This window comes from Gymnoscopelus microlampas (assembly GCF_963454915.1).
Source record: "Gymnoscopelus microlampas genome assembly, chromosome: 8".
Classification (NCBI taxonomy): Eukaryota; Metazoa; Chordata; class Actinopteri; order Myctophiformes; family Myctophidae; genus Gymnoscopelus; species Gymnoscopelus microlampas.
Window position 1 is genome coordinate 26,895,169 of NC_139945.1, and position 14,641 is coordinate 26,909,809.

Consider the following 14,641-nt stretch of genomic DNA (forward strand, 5'->3'; position numbering starts at 1 on the left):
GTCTAATTTAGCAAAACACATTTTTGGAACAAAATACCTCAAATCATGAATGCAGTGTCCGATTGCCGTGAAAAGCCTAAGAAGAGATGGCACCCTTTTCACATTATAGCGCCACCAGGAGGCCACAATAACCTACCTGACCTGGCGGAGACTTGTGCTCTGAGGAGCACTTTTTCTAGTTACATTATAAAACACACATTAACAACTTAAGCCCTATTTTATACATAGCCTTGCAGATCTACAAGCTCACAATGCGTCGCATCGCGATGCGCCGATGCGTTGTGAGCTTGTAGATCTTCTATTTTCAAACATTTTGGTACTTTAAGTATATTTTGATGCCAATACTTTTGTACTTTTACTCAAGTAACATTTTGAACACATGCCTTTTCCTTGTTACAGAGTACTTCTGCATTGTGGTATTGATACTTTTACGTAAGTAAAAAATGTCCTGTACTTTTTCCACCACTGCATGCGGTTGTGCTTTCTACTCAGTTCTCACTGTTAAATGATGTATTGTACTAACTAGCCAGGCATTATATTGGTTGCTTCAGGTTATTCTAGCACCATTTTCATGTTATATGATGTACTTGTACTGCTTTGATATGCACCGTTAGTCCAATTTAAATGATGGATAACTGTGCAATGTGTTTCAGACCTCTTGCTATAAGTAAACTTGTGTAACAGAAGGAGGCATGGGGGAGGAGATTAGGATATGTTTCTCAGCTCTGCAATGTCTATCTATCTATATCTATCTAGCTATCAATCTATCTATCTAACCTGATTTTGTCAGAATACTATTCTATCAGATGTTGTATAGTATATATCATCCATGGGCCAGTAAAAGTACCAGCTTTATATGAAGTATATAAAGTTTATATAAAGCTCACACACGAAAACCCATTTAAGGATGGGGCGGCCATAGCTGAGTGGTAAGTGAGTCCGCCTAGGGAGCCAGAGACCCTGGTTGCCGCAGGTTCGATTCCCGGCCAGGCCAGCATATGTGTCGATGAAATGAAATTTGTCCTTGAGCAAGACTCTTAACCCCAAATTGCTCACAGGTTCTCATTGGAAACAAGACCGCAAGGACTTTCATGAACGACCTGTTAAAAGGAATTATCCTTAAGGATGAGATCCTGCGCCTCTCAGACAGAGACCACAGTAGCATAGAAAAGGAAGAAGCTGGAGCACATGGATCATCTTAACCCATTAAGACCGGGAAAGCGTCTGTGTAACCATTATTTTATACTTTGGCTATTCAAAAATAGCCAAAGATCTGCTATTTTTTCATGAAAATTTGTGCAAGTCTTTGAATATATATTTTTCAAAGGGATTTTTTTTTAACTCAAATCTTTGCTTCTGGGGATTCAACAAATATCTTCTAAATACTAACAGTGTGACGGCCCCCTCTGGCCTTTGCCAGTTATATTCTATTAAATGTTCTCTGTTGCAGTGCTGATAGGAGAGGGGGGGGTGTTCCTGCGGTGAATGCTGAAGATCAGCAAATGTATGTATCCCATAATATATTAGGTTGTGTAGAAGACAGGTTTCCGCGCGACGTCATCACAGAGCAGAATGCGCAATCTGCGCATGCCCGGGGTAGAACGAACCCGGAAGTGCCCTTCACTCTGTTGTTGTGTTAGGGAGTTAGATAGGCATAATGCTGCTATTATAGGCATAATATGCATAATGCTGCTATTGTATACAAATAAAAGACGAACAGATCCAACTTCCGTCAAATCATTTTTATAGAGTAAACAAGATATTACAAACTGCATAATTTAATCTACTTTCATTAAACCCGGTGAAGACCATTTCTTTTATGAATGTAGATTTTACCAGAGCTGTTGTGGGTAATAGCGCCCTCTATAGGCTCACCCCTCCACTGTGCGCGCATATCCTCTCATGTTTACAAACAGGAAACGCGTCTATTGTATTAGAGTCAGTGGTGGAAAAAGTATTCAAATGTGTTAAGTACAGTACTTGTGTAAATGTACTTACTGTAGTTACTTTACACCACTGATTAGAGTTGGAGGGGTTGCACAAGGTGTCTCCACCAGGCTCAACCAGGTTGTACGGTACTGTTCTCCAGACAACAGGGATTCAGTGACAATCTGGTAAATGGGAGAGAGGTCAAAGCTGACCTGTCTGTGCAACGTGAGTTTCTGATTTGACACACTCATGTGAAAGAGGATGTCCCCTCAAGAACTGTCTGAAGTCTTAGATGTGAAGTGGGTGTGTTGTTTGTGTTTGCGTAGTTTCGATTGATAGCCTAATACGGTTAGTCATATTAGAATCATACAATCTTAGAAACAGGAACAGGAATACAAGTCGTCCTGCAAGTGGCATAGATCATTAGACAATGAAATGGGTTGTTTGATCTAATGTTGGGGGTGAAGTGTGTAAATGAAGTATGTATACTCAAATATGATTTTGTCGACTAAAACTATGACGAACATTTTTCGTCGACTACTTTTTTCACTGACGAAAACTAAATAAAAACTAAGCTATGATGACTAAAACTGTGACTAAATATATTGAAAATTTGTCAACAAATAAAAACTAGTTAGTGAGGGACTAGTGGAGAAGAGATCCAGTAGAACTAAAAGACAAGACATTTCATGTTTATTGCGCTCTGAAAATAGCCGAGCTCGCAACCAAGTGCAAAATCTGCCATTATGATATCATCAAGGCACAGCCAAAAGACATTTTAGACGACTAAATCTAGACTAACAGTGAAACGTTTCATATGACTAAAACATGACTAAAACTAAATGGAATTTGATTCAAAAGACTATGACATCACAGAGACATGTGAATGCATACTGGAGGGGGACTGCCGTTCACATCACACATTTCGTGCACCAGTCCTTCCAGCTTCTATGGTAACAGTCTTCCATGCCGACATCTCGCCACTCCGACTAGTGGCTTCCGCGTGCGGTTAGGGTTAGGGTGAGGGTTAGGTATAGGGTTGTGTGCAATGGACCTCAGGCAGAAAGTCGTGTTTACATCAGAGAGAGTTGAAGCCGGATTGAAATATAACACTGAACCTATACAGACCCAGTTCTTGCAAACATTGTTGACAGGTCTGCAGAATGATGCTATATAGTAGGCTGCGTATATCTTACTTTCAGGATCTAGGTGTTGGGGATGATCAGTACTGCCTATAGTTTGTAACTGGAGAGGATATAAGCAAGCTGTCAGGTTCCGTTGCAACTACAAGTTATTCATGAAGAGGACGCCAGTGATGCAAAACAAGTCAGCATTTAAGTTCATATACCAAAACCCTATTATTGAGAAATTGGATGCTGGAAACTAGAATTTAGAAACAATGTTTGTGCACAGCCATGCTTGAAAATAATGCAGGACCACACAAAGGTTGTACTCAATGTTAAAATAAAAACAGGTCTACTCAGACAAACGCATTGCTTGGACCTGTAGAAATTAGGTAATTATTCCAAAACATGGCATAATAAAATCAAACTGTGGTAAGCTAAACAGAAAGGTTTTCATCGTGAGAACAGATTATTTTTGGCAGTGGTGTAAAGTAACTAAGTACATTTACTTAAGTACTGTACTGTTAAGTGCAGTTTTGAGGTATTTTTTACTTAACTGCCGTATTTCCATTTTTTTGTACTTTTACTTCTACTCCACTATACATCTCTGAGACAAATATTGTAGGCCTACTTTTACTCCACTACAATTATTTCTAAACTTTAGTTACTAGTTACTTTGTAGATTTGAATTATTATTACAAAACATACATTAATTTACACCTATTTAAACTTTGGCTATTTGAAAATAGCAGATCTACAAGCTCAAACGCGTCGTGATGCGACGCATTGTGAGCTTGTAGATCTGCTATTTTCAAAAGATTTTAATACATTTGATACATATTACCTTGTGAAACGGAACATTCTGCATAAAGAGCACTTTTACTTGTGGTACTTTAAGTACATTTTGATACCAATACCTTTGTACTTTTACTCAATACAAGTACATTTTGAATTCCAGACTTTCACTTATAACAGAGTATTTCTACATTGTATTATTGACACTTTGTAAACACGTGAGTACTTTTTCCACCACTGTATTTTGGAACCAAAAACAACAGAAAGACTCCATGGCCTGTGGGTGTTTCAGCAGCAGCCTATACAAAGACCTCAGGAAGACCTGTGAATCACACAGGAAATTATCTCATGCTACAGACCCAAACAGTGCTGGTTGGCTCCACCCAGTCCATGCTATTATGCCCCATATGGACAAAACAGAAGTTTAACAGAGGTGTTAAACTCTAAAAGTCAAACTACAGTAGCAGTGTGAATAAACACACACAAGGTACAGCACCTTAAAGGGATAGTTCACCCCCAAAAATACACCCGGTCATCAAATGATTTGCTCAGAAATGTGTCAAAAACAATAAAAATCTCCATGAATTCAAGGCTTCATGGGGTGTGTAATTAATTGATATAAAATACGTCATTTTTTGTGGTGAACTACTCCTTTAAGAAACTCCACTGCTGCTGCTGTATACTTTTATATATATATATATATATAAAAAAGAACAGACCTGCAGTGCATACTGTATGACGCTAATGTTCTAAACATGTACTGTATATACCTGCTTTCACATACCCTCTGTATAATATATATATATATATGCTTTATATTTGTTTCCTGTGGTGGAAAGTAACTAAGTATATTTACTCAAGTACTGTACTTTACAATTTTGAGGTATTTTACTTAACTAAGTTCCAATTTCCTATACTTTTACTCCGATACATCTCAGGGACAAATGTTGTACTTTTGCTTCACTGCATTTATTTGAAAACTTTAGATACTAGTTACACTGTACATTTTGATTATTATTACAAAACATACATTAACCACTTCAGCCCTATATACATTTCGGCCATTTGAAAATAGCAGATCTACAAGCTCACAATGTGTCGCAATGCGATGTATTGTGAGCTTGTAGATCGGCTATTTTCAAATGATTTTTGCACATTTGAAAACTTGTGAAATGGGACATTCTGCATAATGAGTACTTTAACTTTTGGCACTTTAAGTACATTTTGATGCCAATACTATACTATACCAATTTGTACTTTTACTCAAGTACATTACCAGGCTTTTACTTGTAAGGGCGCGCTCCCACCGCACTTTTATTTTCCCTCTGGGGCAGAATCTGCCAATGCTTTGTCAATGCAAATGCGTGGATTCTTGGAAAAAATCTGCAATACCAGGAATCCACGCATTTGCATTGACAAAGCATTGGCAGATTCTGCCCCAGAGGTAAAATAAAAGTGCGGTGGGAGCGCGCCCTAACAGAGTATTTCTACATTGCAGTATTGATACTTTTACTTAAGTAACTAATGTGAGTACTTTTTCCACCACTGATGTTCTGTTTATAAAAGGGAGACCTTTGTTACTGAACAAACACCCATAGTAATCATTGCTATTGGAATATAGAGACTGTTTAACACTTATTTTAATGAAATGATAATAATCACTTAACCACCTTTACGATTTGAAGTGAAAACAAAAACACGTGTTTTACTCTTAATTAGGAAGGAAATACATCTATCACAGTTCTTTATCTTCTCCACTAGAGGACACTCTATGGAAAAGATAGCAGATGATATGCCTGGCTGTAAGGAAATAGGGGAAAGTAGCCTCATGTTAGACATGTTGAAATTAAGAATCACATTTAGAAGTACAATTCTGTTTTTCTAAGACGGCTTTGTTGTTTTATGCCCCCTCTTCAAAGTTCTCCATTCTTGCTAGGAGTTGCACTCATGTTTTGAAAAAGAAAAAAAGGCTGATTTCATTGGTATAGCGTAGTTTACGGGGGGAGGGCTGTGGCCCTTAACATGTTAGGAACCTGCCACATGTCCACCACACAAGTTCGTTAAAATTGCACAGTTGCCTATACAGTAGGTCTCAAAATAAAATCTCAAAGCCTGTGATCTCTGTGGTGAGCGTGAAATTGTTCAGATGTTGATAATTATGCAATCCTATAATGGGGTGAAGCAGCATCCCCCATGGAGATCAGTTTAGAGAGTTCAGCCCCGGCCTGTCGAGTGCATCTCTGGCTTAAGGCCTGCCTGACAGTTAGAACAGTGGAGCATGAGCCAGGCAGCTTAATCCACGTTGGGCCCCAAATCATGTGGATGCAATTAGAGCGCAGCGGCAGCACACTCACCCTCCACTGCTCATTTCCGAGGTTCTCAATGGTGGAGAGAGAGTGCGTCACCCACTTCATGAAATCCCCTCTGCATGTTCATCGCTGATCTCACATTTGTCATAAAGGCACCAAACTTTCAAAGCAGTATAGCTTTTAAGCCTCCCAGAAAGAGGAAGAGATAAGACATCTGAAACAGTTGTTTTGAGCTCCATATGGCTCTCCATACCCAGAATATTAATGGTTTTCAGCAGTGGTGTAAAGTAACTAAGTACATTTACTACTAAGTACTGTACTTAAGTACAATTTTGAGGTATTTTTTACTTTACTGGAGTATTTCCAATTTTCAGTACTTTTACTTCTACTCCACTACATCTCAGAGGCATTATACTTTTACTCTTTACTCCACTACAATTATTTGAAAACTACTGATTACTTTGCAGATATAAATTATAATATTATAAAACATACATTAACCACCTATTTTATACCTAGGCTATTTGAAAATAGCTGATCTACAAGCTCACAACGCATCGCGATGCGTTGTGAGCTTGTAGATCTGCTATTTTCAAACGTTTTAGTACTTTTGCTTTTGGTACCGTATAATTATATTTTGATACCAATACTTTTGTACTTTTACTCAAGTAAAATTTGAATTCCGGACTTTTACTTGTAACAGATTTTCTACAATGCAGTATTGATACTTTTAGTAAGAAATGCGAGTACTTTTTTTTACTCCAATTCACTTTACTTTTAGATGTGTCACAGTTTATGATGTAGGATTTGATGTTGTACAGTGCAACAATGCGAGAATTCAATTTGTGGCTTTTTGTTCGGAAAAAGAGGTGTGTGTGTGTGTGTGTGTGTGTGTGTGTGTGTGTGTGTGTGTGTGTGTGTGTGTGTGTGTGTGTGTGTGTGTGTGTGTGTGTGTGTGTGTGTGTGTGTGTGTGTGTGTGTGTGTGTGTGTGTGTGTGTGTGTGTGTGTGCCAAACATTTAAATAGCAGACAACAGCTCATTGTTCTATGCAAACTCGACAGGTTTAGAATTGCCCAGGGATTACTGGTAGACCTGTACTGTAGCTATTCCTCCATGCTGGGAATGACTCCAGAGCTGTGCTCAAAATGGTCTTAATGTCCTTCCTATCCCTGTTACTTTAGATCAACGATTCCAAACCTGTGGGTCGGGACACACTGGTGGGCCATGAGGATATTGCAAATGCGACCCCAAATAATTGGCAAAACACTAACCTGTACATTATTTTGTAATACAAAAAAAAACAATGTCAGCGGGATCCACTTGAGTCCCAACTGGGATGCCCTTGTGGGATATAAGTGTGTTCTACCTGGGCCTTAGGTGGGCCCCACCTAGGCAATTCTATGTGGGGCCGAGGTGGGTCCTAACTGGGATGCCCATGTGGGCTATAAGTTGGTTCTACTTGGACCTTACAGTAGGTGGGCCCTAACTAGGCAAGTTTATGTGAGACCGAGGTGGGTCCTAACTGGGTTTGCCCATGCGGGCTTTAAGTGGGTTTTACCTGGGCCCTAGGTGTACCTAGTGTAACTTGGCAATTTATGTGGGCCTGACGTGGGTCCCATATGGTTTCAAGGTGGGCTGAACTATAAGGGCCTACAGTGGGCAATGTCAGCGGGATCCACTTGGGTCCCACTTGGGCTTGCCCGTGTGGCCTATACGTGGGTTCTACCTGGGCCCTTGGTGGGCCCTAGCCTCGATCTCCAGGCTGGACCAGGCTGTTGACATTCCTGGCATAGGAAGTGGGAGTCAACCTTTCATTTCCCCAACCAACCAGAGTGCAGTGGGCATCGCTCCAAATGTTGTGACGTCAGGGCTCTCAATACTGCACATTGGGGGAGGAGGAGGGGCGAGGGGCGGGCGCACTGATCGGTGAACCAATGGGAGCCCACGGATGGGTGGGCCGAACTTCTACTGCTCACAATGTGTGTGAGCTTGCCGGCATTTTTTAAATTAAAACCGGGAACGCATCTGTGTAACCACTTAAACCATTATTTTATACTTTGGCTATATTCTAGCAGATCTACAAGCTCATAGCGCGGCACCGAGTGCCGTGCTATGAGCTTGTAGATCTGCTATTTTTGAAAAATCGTGAAAAATGTGTGCAAATCTTTGAATATATATGTAACTCAATTTTTTGCTTCTGGGGGTCCCTGGAACAACATATTTTGAGGTGCGGGTCTGCGGCCAAATGCATATCATTTTGGTTGTTACTCGACATGAAAACGTTTGTGCACCACTGATATTACAACATCATAAGTAAAACAAAACAACTGCTAAGATTTAGAAGATTTTTGTAGATGCGTTCCCGGATTGATTAGAGAAGTCAGATTTTAGTGTTGCTGCGGGTTCAAATCCCCTCTGGATAAAATCAGGTAGTAAGGGAGGTGAGGTGAACGGTAGAAGTGCCCATGCAGCAAATCTGTCCTGGGAAAAAAATAAAAGCTATGGGGGGGGGGGGGGGGGGGGGGGGGAGGTCTGGGAAGTAGGTCAAGGAAAAATGGCAGGAGAAGAAAAGAAGGTATAGAATGATCTGAGGAAAGCCTGTGCATAGCCTGGCCCATCAGCTCCTGATGGAAACCAGATGGAACAGAGGGGAGAGGGCATCAATCTCAGGATATATCCCTTTTCCTTTAGGGGGGAACTCCCACCTTTTGACCACCAATGGGGGAGGGTGATGCAAGAGTGGTGGTAAAAGTGCTCACATTTCTTACTTAAGTAAAAGTATCAATACTGCAATGTAAAAAATACTCTGTTTACAAGTAAAAGTCCAGAATTAAAAGTACAAAAGTATTGGCATCAAAATATGTACAAGTTACACATGTACAAAATGTCTACACATCTTTGAAAATAGCCGATCTACAAGCTCACAATGCGTCACGATGCAAGCTTGTAGATCTGCTATTTTCCAATGGCTGAAATGTATAGGGCTGAAGTGGCACATGTGAGTTTTGTAATAATAATCAAAATCTAAAAAGTAACTAATAACTAAAGTTTTTAGATAATTGTAGTGGAGTAAAAAGTAAGTAAAAGTACTGTTTTTATTTTTATTTTTAAGTAGGCCTACAGTACTTGAGTAAATGTATTCAGTTACGTATGTTGCTATAATATCAGTGGTTCTCAATAAAAAGGACCCCCAATGTACAGAATGTAATTAGATGGCATGTTGTTTAGACAAGATGCTATAGGTTCATTGTTTATCTTAGTTTCTTTGAGGCACTATACACTGTTCTCTCTGCACTACTTATATAGCCTGGTTCCAAACCATAGACCCCGCCCACTCTCTGAGTGGACTGCCCCTCTTGGTCTGGTGTTGAAATGTGAGCCTAGGACTTATTTGATACAAATAGTACCTTCCAGTGAGAGTCGGAGGTGGGGGTGGGTCTAACGATAAGCCAATCAGCGAATATCTGCTAAAACAAGCTGTGCGATGACATCAGATGTAGGCGGATCCGTGGATCTCTTGTGATTGGTTTAGAGAAATTCATTTCAAATCCCCTCCCTCCACGCAGCTTCGGGCTGATACTCAGGCTACTACTTATGTGATTATTTATCCTGTTTTGGTTGTTGTTGGTTATGACCAACAGAAAAAGTGGACTCCCTCATTCCCAGTCCCCAAACAACCAGACCACACAGGTTTAGAATCCCATGACTTTAGAATTTATTTCATAATTTACGTTACCTCAGGGTGGGATCACCAAACGCCTAACAACAAAACAATAATACAGAAAAGGTCACCCACCCCTACACGCATAGATTTTTGCCATAAACATTACAACACAATACAGCACACTGGTGTTTAAGGCTGCCTAGGACAAGAACGTCAGCTAAGCTGGTGCAAGCCAGCTTTATAGATGAGCCATCGCCACAGGAGCCAATCACCAGCCTGGCTCCACCTACTAGTTAGCCACTCACTCAGCCACTCACTCAGTCATCATTCACACCAGCTGGTACTCAATCAGTCACTCATTCACAAACACACTAGCCTCGATCTCCAGGCTTTTATGTTCCTTCGTGTTTTGCTCAAAAAGAAAGCCTGCACCAAAGCTGTTGACAGTTCTGGCATAGGAAGTGGGAGTCGACCTTTCATTTCCCCAACCAACCACAGTGCAGTGGGTCCCACTTGGGCTTGCCCGTGTGGCCTATACGTGGGTTCTACCTGGGCCCTTGGTGGGCCCTAGCCTCGATCTCCAGGCTTTTATTTTCCTTCCATTTTATCTGGGCGGGCGCACAGATAGTTGAACCAATGGGAGCCCACGGATGTTTTCAACAGAGATTTTGAATCGGCCCCTTTATGCCTGATATCGCTCTGGGGCAGGCTACAAACACACCAACGAGGGAAGAAAGACATACACATGCAGGGCAACACCACACAGAGCAAATACATATATGACCCCAAGGGTCATAACATTGTTGTTTTAACCAGTGATGAGCTGTGGATTTTTGAGCTGGGGGGCTCTATTTAATGACGTCACGTATATGCGCACGCATGTGCACATAGCCTATAGAGTCTATTGTTTTAGGTGTTGAGGACGGCTCGCCGCTGACAGCGTGTGCATGTGGAGCTCCCAGCCCCCATAGCTCCAGAGCTAAGGGGGCGCTGCCCTGCGAACCCCCCCTACAGCTCATCCCTGGAACTTTTAACTAAAGTTCATGCTTATACTCTGCTTATCATGCCGATCTCACACACTGTAAATCACTCTTGATAAGAGTCTGCTATAATTGCCTAAATTGTAAATTGGTTCTCACCTATAATCTTTCTACAGTCTCAACTTACTTTATACAGTTCCAAGCTGTTACAAAATCCCATGATGATGATGATGAACATCTGACTGAGTGAGACTGATTCATTCTCAAGCTGACCAGACAAAAAGCCATTCACAGCAGCACTGAGTTATCTCATTTGGTTCATGTAGCACAAACACAATGTTGTGTTGGTTTAACCTATTAAGACCGGGAACGCATCTGTGTCATTTTAACATTTCTTTGGCTATTCAAAAAGCAGATCTACAAGCTCATAGCGCAGCACCGAGTGCTGCGCTATGAGCTTGTAGATCTGCTATTTTTGTTTAAATCGTGAACATTTTTGTAAACCTTTGAATATATATTTATATGTTTTTTAAAGCGAACATTTCTAACTGCAATCTTTGCTTCTGGTGGATTCTACAAATGTCTTCTAAATCCTAACAGATTTCTGAAAAACCTATGTTACTATATCAGTGGTTTCTCAAACATTTTCATGTCGAGGACCACCCAAAATTATATGTATTTGGCCACGGACCCCCCCATCTGAAAATATGTTGTTCCAGGGACCCGCCCAGAAGCAAAGATTTGAGTTACAAATGTTCACTTTAAAATATATATATAATTCAAAGATCTGCACGCATTTTCACAATTTTTCTAACAAAGTATAAAATAATGGTTATAGCTCAAATCTAAAATGACTGAGATGAGTTCCCTGTCTTAAAGGGTTAACATGGTACATATAGGCAGCCTTCCGTCAGTGTTGAGGAGTGGGTGGGTCCAATTACATTCAAATTGCAAATATTTTAGTCATGTTAACATCACGCAAAGTGCTGTAGTTTATTTCCTTGATCTCAACCTGATACCGTTTCAACTGCTTCCTGTCCTCTCCTTTACACATCCCATCAGAAATACAGTTAGCCATCAGCTGAATGGATTAGAGCAGTGGTTCTCAAACTGTTTCATGTCAAGGACCCCCTAATTGACACTTATTACCCCGCGGACCCCCATTTGAAAAGATAAGCCAGGGACCCCAATAAGAGAAGGTTTTTACGGCTCTCTAGCAGTGATTCTCAACCATTTTAATTTCAAGGACCCCCAGTTTAACATGCATTTAGGCTACGGACCCCCATTTAATGGCATTTATACCTCTGGGACCCCAATTCACATTGTAAAACCAATGTTAATGTAACTCTGAGAGTGTACAAATGGAACCAAATGGACCCGTTAGGGTCCATTTGGTTCCATTTGTACACTCTCAGAGTTACAGACCCATAAGGGTCCATTTGGTCCCTGTCCATCATTTAGCTGGGGACCCCCTGGAACCCCCTCAAGTACCCCTGGGGGTCCCCGGACCCCACTTTGAGAACCAACGGATTAGAGGGCACAGTGGCGCAGTCGGCAGCGCTGTCGCTCTCACAGCTAGAAGGTTTTGGGTTCCATTCCCGGCAGGGGCGTGTTCTCTCCTCCGCGTCATCAGTGCCCATACCCTAGGTGGGGTTGGCGAAAGGGCCTTTCTGTGTGGAGTTTGCATGTTCTACCCGTGTCTCCTAGGGTAGGTAGTAGGTACCCTAAAAAAAAACATGCAGTAATCCTGGTCTCTATACTGCCTCCCCCTGGTCAGCCGGGGCACCTGATGGAGGGGAAAGGAACTGGAATAACGTGTTCCTTCCACGCGCTACGTCCTACCGGGGAAACTCTCCCCTGTCAGGTGATAGGAAGCGACCTGCTCACTCCTCAGGCTCACTCCCCAGGCTGGCAGAGGGAGAGTAGCGCCCAGGATTACAGCTTAGGCAATTGGCACTGGGTGAAAAATGGGTTACAAAAATCGTGGGATACATTTTTAAGGGAAAGAGAGAGGGAAAAAAGGGCGGGTGAGGGAGGATAGCTGAATGGATAGAGAGGTTGCCTGGGAAACAGAAGGTCCTCAGTTCATGTCCTGGCCTCGGTCTACAGTATGTGTGGAAGTGTATGTCCCAGAGAAAGACCCTAACTGCTCCCTCACTACACAACCCCATTGCTCCTGGTGCTTCTTTATAGGACGCACTCCTTACATGCAGTTACACAGTGACAAATAGCCCAAAGGATTGGGGACCAAATTGTTTTAATTATTTATTATATCCAAGTGGAGGATTTGCCTTGCCTGGCCGCTAAGATCAACCCACAATGTACAGTACAATTCACACGTGAGTTCAGACGATGTTCCATGTAGCATTTTGACATTCCAGAATCACATTTAATATATTATACTTTTAATTGGAGTCTAGCTAGTACACTACATTGCAACCAGGTTCATTGACCCACATGGTGACATGATATCACTGTGACGTGATGTGCCAATGAGTGAGTGGGTGCGCCGCGCCGCCCCTGGCAGGATGCCACCATGGGTGACTGCTCACATCACCCTTACCTTGATCTCTCAAGACAGATTCAGAGCTCCGCAGCTGAAACTCATTAGGAATGAAAACAAAGGAGCACCACCGGAAGAGAAGTTTTTCCCCCATTTTGCCGATGGGTTTCCAGATTGCCCTCACCTAAATCTGCCACTTATTTGTTTATTTGAGAGGGACAATATATATATATATCTATATCTATATATATATGTATGTATGCATGTATGTATGCATGTATGTATGCATGTATGTATGCATGTATGTATGTATGTATGTATGTATGTATATATATATTCAGTGGTGTAAAGTAACTAAGTACCCCAGCAAGCACAAATGACGTCATGATGACGTTATGATGACGCCCGGTCATCACCCCTGTGACGTTCAGGACTAGGCCAGATCACAGTCCATATGGGGATGATCTTTACGTCATTTACAGTACGTCATCACCGGGACATCATATGGACATTTGGACAGCAATTTTGGGTGATGAGAAATGTGTTTAGATGGCGTCCTGGAAGTGACGTTTTTGTGGTCAGGATAAATTTTGGTTGAGATCAGGTGATATTCTGGGCCAGATCTGACTTGTCTTGGTTTGACTTGATCTAGCCCCAATCGAGACGTCACTGATTGGTCCGGGTCCTGACTGTGCTTGCTGGGACATTTACTCAAGTACTGGTATTTTTTACTTGAGTATTTCCAATTTTCTGTACTTTTACTTCTACTCCATTAAATCTCAGAGACAAATATTGTACTTTTACAACACTACTATTATTTGACAGCTTTAGTTGCTAGTTACTTTGTAGATTTTGATTATTATTACAAAACATACATTAACCCACTTCAGCCCTATCTTATATACATTTCGGCCATTTGAAAATAGCAGATCTACAAGCTCACAATGCGTCGCATGAGCTTGTAGATCTGCTATTTTCAAAAGATGTTTATACATTTTAGATAACTTTTAAGTACTTCTACTTTTGGTACTTTAAGTAAAAATGTTTACCAATACTTTTGTACTTTTACTCAAGTATTTTTTTTATTCTGAACTTTTACTTGTAACAGAGTATATCTACATTGCAGTGATACTTTATACTTAAGTACAAAATGTGAGTACTTTTTCCACCACTGGTGAAATGTGTGTTACGGGGTCATGTAAACATCCCTGCTCCTTTTCGGGGTCAAACAGTTACCAGGTTTAGCCTTGATAAAGCCACCTTTGTCATGTAAACAAACAGCTTAACAAACATGTTTGTGCAAAACAGCTCTCTCAGGTTTCCCCTCTGCACGCCC